The sequence below is a fragment of the Rhinatrema bivittatum genome, chromosome 10 (genome assembly GCF_901001135.1).
Source record: "Rhinatrema bivittatum chromosome 10, aRhiBiv1.1, whole genome shotgun sequence".
Lineage (NCBI taxonomy): Eukaryota > Metazoa > Chordata > Amphibia > Gymnophiona > Rhinatrematidae > Rhinatrema > Rhinatrema bivittatum.
In genome coordinates, this window is record NC_042624.1 from 83345332 (window position 1) to 83358639 (window position 13308).

General features: G+C 39.3%; 1 long non-coding RNA gene across 1 annotated transcript; it reads left to right on the top strand.

Moving 5' to 3' along the window:
* The first annotated feature begins 12525 nt into the window (after nt 1-12525).
* LOC115100183 lies at nt 12526-12996 on the top strand. Its single transcript, XR_003858988.1, has 3 exons — nt 12526-12547; nt 12716-12776; nt 12871-12996. It is a non-coding gene; the product is annotated as an uncharacterized LOC115100183 (long non-coding RNA).
* Nucleotides 12997-13308: the final 312 nt, after the last annotated feature.

Sequence of the window (13308 nt, forward strand, 5' to 3'; positions counted from 1 at the left end):
CGCACCATTGGATACCGAGCTATCGACATCAATGGTATTGTCTGTTCTGTCGGCTGATAGGGGCTCTGGAGACCAGCCACCATCAAGCTCCTCCAGGCCGAGGATGTCTGGTTCCTCGTTAACGGCTCGGCACTGGGAAAAGATCGTGCCAAGCGTCAAGGGAAACCAAAGAAGCATCTGCATCGGTCCCCATCTATGCACGGTCTCGGGCATGGGGATAGACTTAGTTTTTGGGTACTTGCCAGGTACTTGCAGCCTGGATTGGCCACTGTTGGAAACAGGATGCTGGGCTTGATGGACTCTTGGTCTGACCCAGTATGGCATGTTCTTATGTTCTTACCAGCTCATGATGTGACACCCTGGCATACAGGCTCTATCCAGATCTAGGGAAGGAGCACCTTCATCAGTTTTCAAATTTTTTCCAAGCAAGAATTGGCTAAAATGTAACATGCTAATGCCTTCAGATTTTTCCAATACTCCCAAGATTCACAAGTTTCCATTCTGGAATTTGTCTTCCACGTTAGTTAATTTCTCAGTACACCAGGAGACTTGCTTTTTCACCTCATTCATGTCCTTTTCTGTTATTTGCTCAGGTCTTCCAGATCACCCGCCTTCTGTTACGTAAGGGTTAATACCATCCACTATTTCATTAAGATTATCATTCCAGTCTCTGATGACCTTACGTTCTGCTGCACGCTTCTGCTTTAAGGATTTTATTTGATTTAGCACAAGTTCCTTGTACTAGTGAGATTTGCTATCAGCTGCAACTGCAGATGGCTCCAGAGAGGGAGATGTTTCAGGCGGGAATTTTGCCACTGCTAATTCCTAAGGATGAATGGAGATGCTGAGTGCACTTATGATTCAAAGTGACTGACGTCCTAGTAGAGGGCATCCAAGTTTATAAGCATAGGTTACTTTTTCAGCTTTTTAAAAATTTTTGTTTGCATGTAAAAAAAAACCTTATCTTTTTGAGAGAGCAGCATAGATTTCAAATGTCTTTGGATATTCAGTCCACAAAGCCCACACTATATCAGTGTTTCGACATTTAAAATGACAGTTTATAAAGTTCTTCAGCATCCCGGCAGTTCACATCGCTATTCATATGAAGGTCATTACCTATACACATTTTGAATTTGCATAATATGTTACCTTGACTCAACCTTTTACACAGGTGAATTATTTGCTTTATGCTATTGATATTATTCACCATTTGAGTTTTTCATCAGAACGGTATTGTCCCAAATCCTAAGAGTGTGCAGCTTTACCAGATTCCTTGTAGTAGTCAGTGATTTGAGCTGACTTCTCTGATATATGTCTTGTTCAATGAGGGCTTCTAGTTTTAATCACCATCGCCAAGGTATGGGCCAAATTTCACAATCTGTTATGTAATATTTTAGCAGAGAGGATGCAAAAAACACTGGGCTACTAACAGGAGTTCAAAGAAACACATTCACCCCCATTGATGCTCACCAGCACCCCTCAATCTCTTTTTCTACTTTGTCTTTTATGTTTAATAAAGAAGTATTTAGTCAATCAGGCTGGTACTGCCTAAAGCAGAATCATTCATCTATTTTATTTTTTTACTCTAATTCTTCACTTGTTAAAAAAGCTTGCCAAAATAATAGTCTAGCTTTCACAGTAGATAAAATTATTTCACTAAGTATGACCTATTAATAGATTTACTTCTTGATGCTTCAAACTGATAAGCGGTAAGAACATACAGTATTAGAGACTATTTAATGCATAATAGCTAAGAATTCTGCTGCTAAGCAGTATTGCGCTACAATAGTTTTTTATGTTACAAAATGTTTTCCATTATAAGTATATTGCATTTGCAAAATCTACTGTAGTATGCAAAATCCCATTAATCCATAGCCTATTTGTTTCAGTCTGTCAGTTTAGAGCCAAAACAAGATTTATCCTTTTTACTTAATATTACTAATATAACAACTTGTATGTAGGATAAAATTCTAATATCCTTCCCCAGTGTCCTGCCTGTATATGATTTTGGTTCCTTTGCTTAAAGGCCTTTTGCAGAGCTCTAGCCTGGTTTTGCAGTCTGGGATCTCAGGAAGTGAACACACAAAACCTCTGGCTTCAAACCGAGGGCTACCACAAAGACCTAACAGAACAGCTCTTCCGCTATATTACTAAGACACCCCCAAACTACTGGAAACTTGCTATCTTTATTCTCCATGAATCCCACCCTATTTCATACAGGTATGTGTGGGACATGCACTTAAACATAGTTTCTTAAATAGTTCCATAGCTACAGATAGATTAAAAGAAGACCAGACATCCATGGAGTCCAGCTTTCTTCTGTCTGCCCAATAGAACCTATTATGGAACGTTATAACTCTTTAAGAGCGTTGTACATATAGTTCCATGCTCTCTCTTCATTAGCTGACATTAGAAAGTTGAAAGTTTCCTGACTCTGGAACAAGGAAGAAGAGCTGGATTTGGGGAAGACCCAAAACAGATATACAATAGTGCTAACCTTGAAAATCCTTTGCTACCATACTGGTTTTGTCAACCAGGTATAGGGGACAACCTTCAAACTATGCACAGAATTGTAAAGTCTGTGAGTATTTTTTACCCACACATTTTACATCGGTTTTCAAAGGGAAGGCTTTCCCTTTAAAAATTGACTTGAACAAATATGCGCACAGTGCTGCACTGGCTCTTTGTGCAATTACTTTACCTGGGAAATATACGTGAGCACTTTAGAAACTTCGAAAATACGTGTGCAAGTGCTAACTCCTCCCCAGCCCCGCCTCTCGGAATGCCTCTCCTGTCTGTGCATAAAGTTATGCACGTAACTGTAGAACGGATAAGGTAGACAATTATCAAAAACCTCATTTCCATGCATAAAACAGTTTTATGTACAGAAATGGCTTTGAAAATTGTCCTCCCTGAGTCGGGTACATATCACAGGATGACCCATCTAGTCAGAAAATAAATACACACATTTGCTGAAAGTTCACAATTCTGATACTCTTGCACATCAGACAAATACATTCACACATCTGCTTAATGATACTCTTACACAACTGAAAAATATATTCACACATCTGCTGAAAGATCAGAATACTAATACTCTTGCACAAATAACAAATGCATTCACGGATCTGCTTAAAGATCAGCATGCTGATACTCTTTCACAACAGACAAATGCATTCACACATCTGCTGAAAGATCAGAATACTGATACTCTTGCACAAGAGACAAATACATTCACACATCTGCCAAAAGATGAGAATAATGATTCTCTTGCACAACAGACAAATACATTTGCACATCTGCTGAAAGATCAGAATACTAATACTCTTGCACAACTAACAAATGCATTCACAAATCTGCTTAAAGATCAGCATGCTGATACTCTTGCACATCAGACAAATACATTCACACATCTGCTTAATGATACTCTTACACAACTGAAAAATATATTCACACATCTGCTGAAAGATTAGAATATTAATACTCTTGCACAACTAACAAATGCATTCACGGATCTGCTTAAAGATCAGAATACTGATACTCTTTCACAACTGACAAATACATTCACACATCTGCTGAAAGATCAGAATACTGATATTCTTGCACAACAGACAAATGCATTCACACATCTGCTGAAAGATCAGAATATTAATACTCTTGCATAACTAACAAATGCATTCACGGATCTGCTTAAAGATCAGAATACTGATACTCTTGCACAAGAGACAAATAATTCACACATCTGCTGAAAGATCAGAATACTGATATTCTTGCACAACAGACAAATAATTCACACATCTGCTGAAAGATCAGAATACTGATATTCTTGCACAACAGACAAATGCATTCACACATCTGCTGAAAGATCAGAATACTGATACTCTTGCACAACAGACAAATGCATTCACACATCTGCTGAAAGATCAGAATACTGATACTCTTGCACAAGAGACAAATATATTCGCACATCTGTGGAAAGATCAGAATACTGATACTCTTGCACAACAGACAAATACATTCACACATCTGCCGAAAGATCAGAATACTGATACTCTTGCACAACTAACAAATGCATTCACACATCTGCTTACTGGTAATCTTGCACAACTGAAAAATACATTCGCACATCTGCTGAAAGATCAGAATACTGATACTCTTGCTTAGCTAACAAATTTATTCAGACATCTGCTTAAAGATTAAAATACTGATACCTTTACACAATAAACAAATATATTCACACCTCTGCTGTAAGATCAGAATACTTGTGCACAAATTACATTTATCCTTTATTTTTTGTTTTGTCTGTTTGTTTGCTTTTTGGTGGCTTTTTTTTTCAAGAAATGTTTTTTAAAAAGAGTTTCTGATGAGCCCTTGCCAATTGTTCCTGCATTAAGGCTGCAGCTCAAAAACGTAATCTATCATATCTCAGAATTCCTAGGACCTAGACTTAGGTACTATCCTATAGGATTCAAGTGCGGGAATGCTTCTTGAATCCTATAGGATAGTACCTTCTGTTGAAGGCAAAGCTTGCCCATGGCATGTGGTGGCCTACTATTGTTGACCTTTAGTGGTTGTTTAACATATTGACCCCTTCCTTCAATAAATTCAATACTGTGTACTGTCTCCATAGATTAAGGGGAAAATGGAAGTTTTTTTAAGATACTCTAAAACCCAAAATCTTTATTGCAGTTTAAATCACCAGCTTGCTTTAATATGCATTGCTTTGCCACTTCTGTGTTAAATATTTAGATTACATATTTAGGACAGAGATAACACTGCATTATCACTGTGCCGATTCAGGCTTGCTAAAGAACTGCACATTACACTGTTAACACTAAAATTAAGTTGCTCTAGCATGGTTTTGTCACTGAAATATATCTGCAGTTGTTCTAGGATTAGATTCATTGCTTCTTTGCCTGCATAGACTATGAAATTAGGCAAAAACAATAGTTATTTTAAAATTTCATCTTTTTTTCCTACTGTCATCTCTGTATTACATTATCTTTGTATTATGCTGAAAAATTAAATTTTCATATCACTAAATCTTATCAGATCTCTAGCCCTTTTTGTGACTTCATTTGATAAATAAAAAGCTATGTAGTTGATGTAAGTCAACTCATGGCAATGCTCACCCATGGAATTAGCCCTTATAAAAATAATGAGTGATTGCCTGGTCCTATCTCATATTACAAAAACAGAAGAAACTCATACCTTATGATGCAAATTTGATAACCTAACTGGCAGAACAGTTATTCAAATTTTAAGATTCTAAATGCAGCACATCAACCTGGCCATCCGCATAAATAATTTTGACATGATAAGTATGCAAGTGTGATAACTGATAAGTGCAGCAATTATCTTGCTTTTTGGATTATATTAAATGAAGATTCTGATAGAGTAATGAAAAGAGACAACGCAGACAAAATTGTGTCTGTAGAGCTTTTGGGTGCATACTGCGTTATCTCTGTTATACCATATTGAAATAGAGAAGCTATCACCAATCATGCTTCCTGTGTACCTTCTAGTTTCTAACGGGGAACCATGAATAAATTGTCACAAGAAAGCAACTGATAAATAGGGATTGGTAGAGTTTTTGAAAAGCGTAAATAAACTTATCAGGATCCTTTCCTGCCTTCAAAGATAGCATATTTTGCATATGATTTTAGTTTACATTGCTGTGTCATTTGTAATCTGTCAGCCTTTCCTGTTCCTCCTTTGGTCATCAGTATTAAGAAATTGGCCCATCTCAGAGAGATTTCTAGCACTGTAATACCATCTGCTACCATAGCTCTGGCACATGTTGGTATGCCAGTGAATCAAGTCTGAAAAGGTATACCATCCTAAAAGTATCAGGCTGTCCTCGTTCACAAGTGCTTTATTCGGAGCTTCCTATACAGTCACAGATTTTCAAAGGAGTAAGTCCCCTGACACGGTGCTATGTTTCATAGAAACATAGAAATGATGGCAGAAAAGGACCAAATGGTTATGGTAGTATCTTCTACGCCGTTGAGGTTACCCCATCCTTATCAGTTTCCCAGACCGGTGAAAGTCAGGGTCCTTTGATGGTTGCTGTTTGAATCCAAGTCCCCATTACCCTCATGCTTATCAGTTTCCCAGACCGGTGAAAGTCAGGGTCCTTTGATGGTTGCTGTTTGAATCCAGGTCCCCATTACCCTCCCAAACTGTAAAAGTCAGGACCCTTGCTGGTTGCCATCTGACTCCAGTTCCCTGAAACACCTTGCCACTGAACGCTGCGTCAGGAAGGATGTTCAAAGACTGCATCAGGAGGGACATCAGAGGCAGAAAACCTCAGCTCTAAAACATAAAATAACATCTGTGAGGACAGAATCTATGAAACACCAAAGCCATAATGAGATAAAACTTATATGGAATTATTATATACCCAGTGAACTCAAATCTTCCAAAATCAAAGGTAGCTAAAATAGCCAATAACTTATAAGAACTTAAAAACGTGCCAAAAAGACAAAAAGCAATCAAAATAATTATTGGTATATAATGAATGAAGGCATTGCAATACAAGTCACAGCAAAAGGGAGATTACATGATATGAGAAGCCAATAGGAGAAGATCCTTTATTATGAATGAATCCAAAATACAAAAGGGACAAATACATGTTTCCATTCACTGCAACATCCACTGAACAAAAGTGTTCAACTTGCTTATAGAAAAAAGTAATATCAGCAAAACAAAAAAGCAAGAACAATTACAAATTTGAAATGCCACTATCTACAACAAGTAGTAAATGTTAGTTGTAAGGGGTTTAACTGGTAACTACATCTGACTGTGAGAATAGCCAGTGCCAGCCTTCTCTATCATCAACCCCCAGAAAAAAAAAGCTTTTTTATGTGCTTAGTGATGCAAATATGCTAAATTCCATTTCAACTGGAAAAAGTAATTGTGGTCAACATTCAAAACCACAGGTGTCCTTCATGACAATATGTAATGTCCCAAACTTAATAAATAGGTCCCCTTCAACATAGTTTTCTACTATCAAAAGTCCCAAATCCCGACACCAGCTGTTGTTTCGTTGCATTAACTGCATCAGGGGAACATTTTTAGACAACTTATCTGTGACAAGTGGTCAGCATTGGGCCTCCGCCTCATTCCTTTCAAAACCATGGCATCCTGGGTTTGTGTCTGCTGATAACAACTTAACAATTCAAAAGCATGATGATGACAGCGATCTACATTGGACAAGAACAGCTGATAAATGTCAACTTGGCGGCAAAAGCGGATCAAAACCTCATTGGAACAAGAACAGCTGGTAATTACTGAAATCCAAATTGCTTCCTCTACTATGTTGTTGTACAGCTTTGATCATAAAAAACATCAAATCAGAAATTGTTTTATCTGTCCATCCAATGTGAAACTAGAGAGGCCTCATGTTTAGATAAATACAATAATAATGTTCAAAAATGCATGTTTTTATTGGATAAGTCATTTTGTCTACATATAATAAAGGGCATGGGCATAAGATAACATATACTACTCCAGCTCTAAGATGACCTGATGAAAACTTCAAAATATATTTTTTGCCAGTTCCTGGATGCCTGAAAATAGACAAAGACAATGATAAATGATAGGCAGTACAGTAGCCACAGGGTCTATGGCTGGGAGTGGAAGTAGAACATTTAAGTTTTCAAAAGATGTTAGATACTTTAGTGCAGTGCTTCTCAACCCAGTACTACTTTAGTGTTCTTTGTAAGCACTACCTTTGATTTTGGAAGATTTTAGTTCACTGGGTATTGGGCCCTGGTCTAGGCCAAGGACCAGCCATTGGGACCCAGCCTCTGGACTAGGCCCTGGCATCAGACCTGGGCTTGGGCCGATGTCCAGACATCAGGATTGGGCAGCCAGGCCCTGGCATCAGACATGAGCCCTGGCTTAGGCCCAGGCATAGGTGTCAGAACCGGGCCTCCAACCTGGGCCTTGTGTAAGGCCTAGGCCGAGTTCACAATGGCTTAGGCCAATGCAAGGCCAAAATTTCAGCCTAGGCCAAGTTCACAATGACCTACCATGGCTTAGGCCTATGCAAGGCCAAAGTTTCAGCCTAGGCTGAGTTCACAATGACCTACCATGGCTTAGGCCAATGCAAGGCCAAAATTTCAGCCTAGGCCGAGTTCACAATGACCTACCATGGCTTAGGCCAATGCAAGGCCAAAATTTCAGCCTAGGCTGAGTTCACAATGACCTACCATGGCTTAGGCCAATGCAAGGCCAAAATTTCAGCCTAGGCCGAGTTCACAATGACCTACCATGGCTTAGGCCAATGCAAGGCCAAAATTTCAGCCTAGGCCGAGTTCACAATGACCTACCATGGCTTAGGCCAATGCAAGGCCAAAATTTCAGCCTAGGCCTCGTCTATGGATTCCCCCCCCCGGACCAGGTAAGTGGGAGAATCCTGGCCCTGGCATTTTTCCGGGTGGGAGGGATGGATGGTGGGCATGGGAGGCCTCATGAGCCCCCTTTTCTTTTTTGTTTCCTTTTTTGAGGGTTTTATTTTTAATGTTTATTTCATTTTTTTAAGTAATGAAACAAAATAAATATTAAATGAAATGAAATTTGTGAGGAAAGCCCCTCCCAAAACAAAATGAAAAACATCCAGTCTAAAAAACCCTGATATTAGAGAAATCTTAGAAAGCAATTCCCATGAGTTTTATTACCAAATCAAACAAAAGTAAGAAAAGGGGACTGTCTGTTCCCCCAATAAATATTAAGAATAGAGGAGAAGGACCCATTAACCAACACCCTGGCTCTCAGATTCATATATAGAGCTTTAATCCGCTCTATTAGCATCTGAGGCAAACCAATCCTACCCAACACCACAAAGAAGACGGGCCAGTATAGCCTGTCTGCTGATAACGTAACAATTCAATTAAGCCCACCTGACCCTTCTTCTTGGCAGCATATAAAATATTTAAAAAAGTGTATGGTGTTGGCAGTAGCCAGTTGCCTTTCAATAAAGCCAGTTTGATCTTTGTATTCCAAACTCAACATCACTACATCCATCCTCAATTGTAAGACTTTAGCCAACACCTTAATGTCAGAGATAATAAGAAAAATTGGATGACAGTAACCACTGTCCATACGATCCTTCCCTTTTTAATACTTTAGTGATATCGTAGCATCTGCTAATGTATCAGAAGAAGCTCCCGGTGTACCCAGAAAGTTAAATGAAGCAAGTAAATAAGGAGCCAGTTCTGGTAGGTATTTTATATATAAAGCAATATAAAAGACCATCCGGGTTGGGACATTTACCACCTGGCAATGCCTTAATAGCTGCCTGAATTTCCTGCAGTGTAATTGAAATAGCAAGTTTATCTGTCTGGTTAGCCATAATAGCTGGAATGATCAAAGAGGCTAAAAGAGTTGTAATAACAGCAGTATTTGGTGCCTATGGCAAAGCGTACAATGCCATAAAATGATTCAGAAACACCTACTCAACAGCTGAACAGTCATATGCAATACTACCACTTCTGTCCTGAATGCCCACCATAAATTGAACTTCCAAGTCTCTTTTTGACCGCCCCCGCTTTATTTCCATGCTCATAAAATTTAAATTTTGTGAACTTTAGTGCCTTGTCAATTTTATCAACATCTAAGGACTTTAGTTCTGCCTGCAATCTTTCCAATTTTTGTAAGGTTTTTGGTGCACAATCCAGTTTGTGTTGTACTTCCAAGACTAATTTTAACAGCAGAGATGCCTTTTTGGTGCTGAACTCCCTATGTAGATGAATAGTATAGGCAATGATTCTCCCTTAAAGAAACACTTTAAAAATTTCCCAATGCAAGGTAGGGTTGTATTCAGATGCAAGATTAAACATATCACATTCAACAATGCATCCTTCATGGGTTTTTGAAAATCCTGGTTCCCCCATTATCACAGTATTCAACCTCCACGTGTGTGTTCTCAGCTTAATATCTTGAAAATCTAGGACTGCCCATATTGCATGGTGATCCAACAACATGCAATCAAGAATATCATTCTTACATATGGAGGCCACCATATTGGAGGAGCAGAGAAAAATAATTTACTGTACATTTTGGGCTGGATTTTAAGACGTATGCGCGGGCGTACATTTGTGCGCGCAACCTGGTGTGCACAAATGTACACCCAATTTTATAACATGCGTGCGCAGCCACGCGCATGTTATAAAATCTGGGGTCGGTGCACACTAGTGCACTTTGCGCACGCCGAGCCCTAGGGTAGCCCTGATGGCTTTCCCCGTTCCCTCTGAGGCCGCTCCGAAATTGGAGCGGCCTTGGAGGGAACTTTCCTTCTGCCACTCCTACCTTCCCCTCCCCTCCCTTCCCCTCCCTAACCTGCCCCCCAGCCCTACCTAAATCCCCCCTAATCTTTATTTTATTTTATAAGTTGCGCCTGCCTCTGGGCAGGCGTAGGTTGCACGCGCCAGCCAATGGCCGGCCCATGATCCCGGGCACAGTGCCAAATGGCTGCTGTGTCTGGAGGCTCCAGCCCTGCCCCGCCCCCGGACCACCCTGCCCCTTTTTTCAAGCCCCGGGACTTACACACGTCCCGGGGCTTTATGCGCGCCACTGGGCCTTTTGAAAATAGGCCCAGCGCGCGTAAAGGCTTTCAAAAGCTGCCCCTTTATGCCTATATGAATAAAAGGTATAATCTCTACAGCTTGGATGTTGTGTTACCAAAGTATAAGTTTTTATCAGGTCTCCCAGACCTCTGCCAGAATCAGAAAATGCAGTAATCAAAGTTTTATCTATCAACGGATCTGTACAAGTATTCCAGGCACCCCCTCCCCCCATGTAGAGCCAGGTTGTGTCAACTTCAGCCAAAACACCAGTAAGAGCAGCATAGAACTCATTCTGATTGATATTAGGCCTATATATGTTCAGTAACATAAAAATCAGTGAATATAGGGAACACTCTAAAATTATATACCGCCCTTCAGGATCCGCTATAGTTCTCTTCATAGTAAGGGGGAGTGCTTTATGAATCAGAACACATACACATCAGCTACTGGAGTTAAATGATGCATTTTATACCCTACCCACCCATCCATACCAGAATTTCTCATGTTCAGTTTTTAAGTATGTCTCCTGCAACATCATATTATTTGCTTTGTTTCTAAGTCCATAATGCAAAATGTTTCCTCTTAATTGCGGAGGAAATACCTTTAATATTTAAGGAAATATAGTTTACCTGTGCACTCATAGCAAAAGGAATCCATAAAACCTAAGAAAGCATGTATCAGATAAGTTCCTGAAGGGAATATCAGTGGCTGACCAAAAACAGAAATAAAAATAAATTCTGTTAATGGACACACATAAGTAAAGACCGATAACCATGTCAGAGAGATATCTATATAAGTTGCTGACATTAATATAAGTACTCAAAAAATAACTTCCCAAACAACTTGTGAGCTGATGTCCTAAAATAATAATGCAAATAAGTTTTCTTGAACCTTATTGAATATTTAGAGACAATTAAAAACATAATTTTTATTTGCAACTAAAATATCAAAAAATGATTAGCAAAGATCAAAATAGACCACTGATTATACATAAGGCAAAAGATCTAAGAAATGTTTCATTACATTCGTTCTGATGACACCTAGTATGATGGTCTAATTTATAGGCATATAATATTTCTTTTATGAGGTGGATTATTTGCTTTTTAATACAAGTACACCTTTTTCCCCCAAACACCCAACCATAAACAATCCCATGAACACAGAAACCAAAAACAACTAATAAACTCATCCTGCCATAGAGCCCCCAACTAAAACCTGTAGAATCGACAGGACATCCCAAGAGACACTTGCCCAGGGACCTCACTATTTAAGCTTCCTCGGGATCAGGAGGTCCAATTGGGAAAGTGTTCCCAATTGATATGTGGTGTAGTTCTCACATTTGCCATGTTAGACATTACCAGCTACCATTGGTACAGTAGCCCCTGAGGCAGCTCCCACGTGAGCGAAACTCGGCCAGAGTCGAGCTAACACCAATAAAGAATCCCTTATTTTACCGATCATTACCGATCATTACCGATCGTTACCGATCGTTTGTCCTGCTTTCCTCCAAAGGCATGTCATTCTCTCTAGCAATTTTATCTGCTATTACTCAGAGCCTTGAGTTCTCTGAGATTTTTGCTGCAAAATCTTCCATTAGCCATTTTATATAGTTGCCTTCCCTATCAGCAGGCACTGGCTCTAGACTCACTTCCTTGTCCTGAGCACCAGCCATTTTGTCCCCGCTGGACTTTTTGTAGTACGTTTTTCAGACTTACAAGTCTGTTTTACCCACAAAGCTGGTATAGATCGCTTCACAAATTCATTAGTCATCAGACAATTGCAACAGGAGAATTCAAACGATGATCAGGATAGGTACAGTAGAAAAGGCCTGATGAGAGCTCAGCAACACAGCAGTCACCTACGCATAACCAGAAGTCCTCCAGGTTTTAGATCATTTCAATCCTGTACATGAGATTTTTGTATATGTATATTTTTGTATATGTCGGTTAAAAAGGGGAGCAGCCGCTTGTTTTTCAGTAAGTACTTTAAATTTTACTCCGAGATTTGAGCACAACTTTTACCACTTCAAGTTTTAAAAAAACAGCAGCCTTTTCTGCCCGTTTGTAGGTTTTAACAAGCAGGCTAACAATTACAGCAGTTAAGACAGAGTAAACAGTTCTCTGGTCATTTCATTTCCTCCACAGCGGAGCTTCACAGACCGCTAAACAAACTTAACAAGTTGAACATTGCTGGCACAGTAATCAAGTATGTATCTCTCTACATTTCAGCCTAAGTTAATTGTTTTTTCAATAACTAAAAGATGTCTCTTTTTTTGCACACTTTACCTGTGTTCCACCAGATTCACTGTCACAACATCTAATGTTTCACTGGAATACCGGTCTCTCTTGCGCATATCCAGCCCTTGAAGAAGGAGCCAGCCTCCGAAACATCAGGATGTCGGCTGAGGCAAGACCGACTACAATTTTGAGATAAGTGAATATTGCAACAGTATCCACGTGATCATTTCAGCAACAATTGCACAGTGGACAGTGAGCACTACAAAAGTTTGCATTCCAACACTGGGGTACCTAATGATTTTTAAAGCCTACACATAGGCTTCACAGTCACGATAGCCGTATTTTTTTTACAGCATCGTATGAAGGTACACTCAGATTATTGACATCCATATAACAGGTCTCTTTTTGAATTCATAATTTTTTCATGTTATATTGTTTGGGTTTATAAATTTAGGTTAAAAAGGCTATGCAGCTCTTATATTTCTGTTTACTTTTGTTGT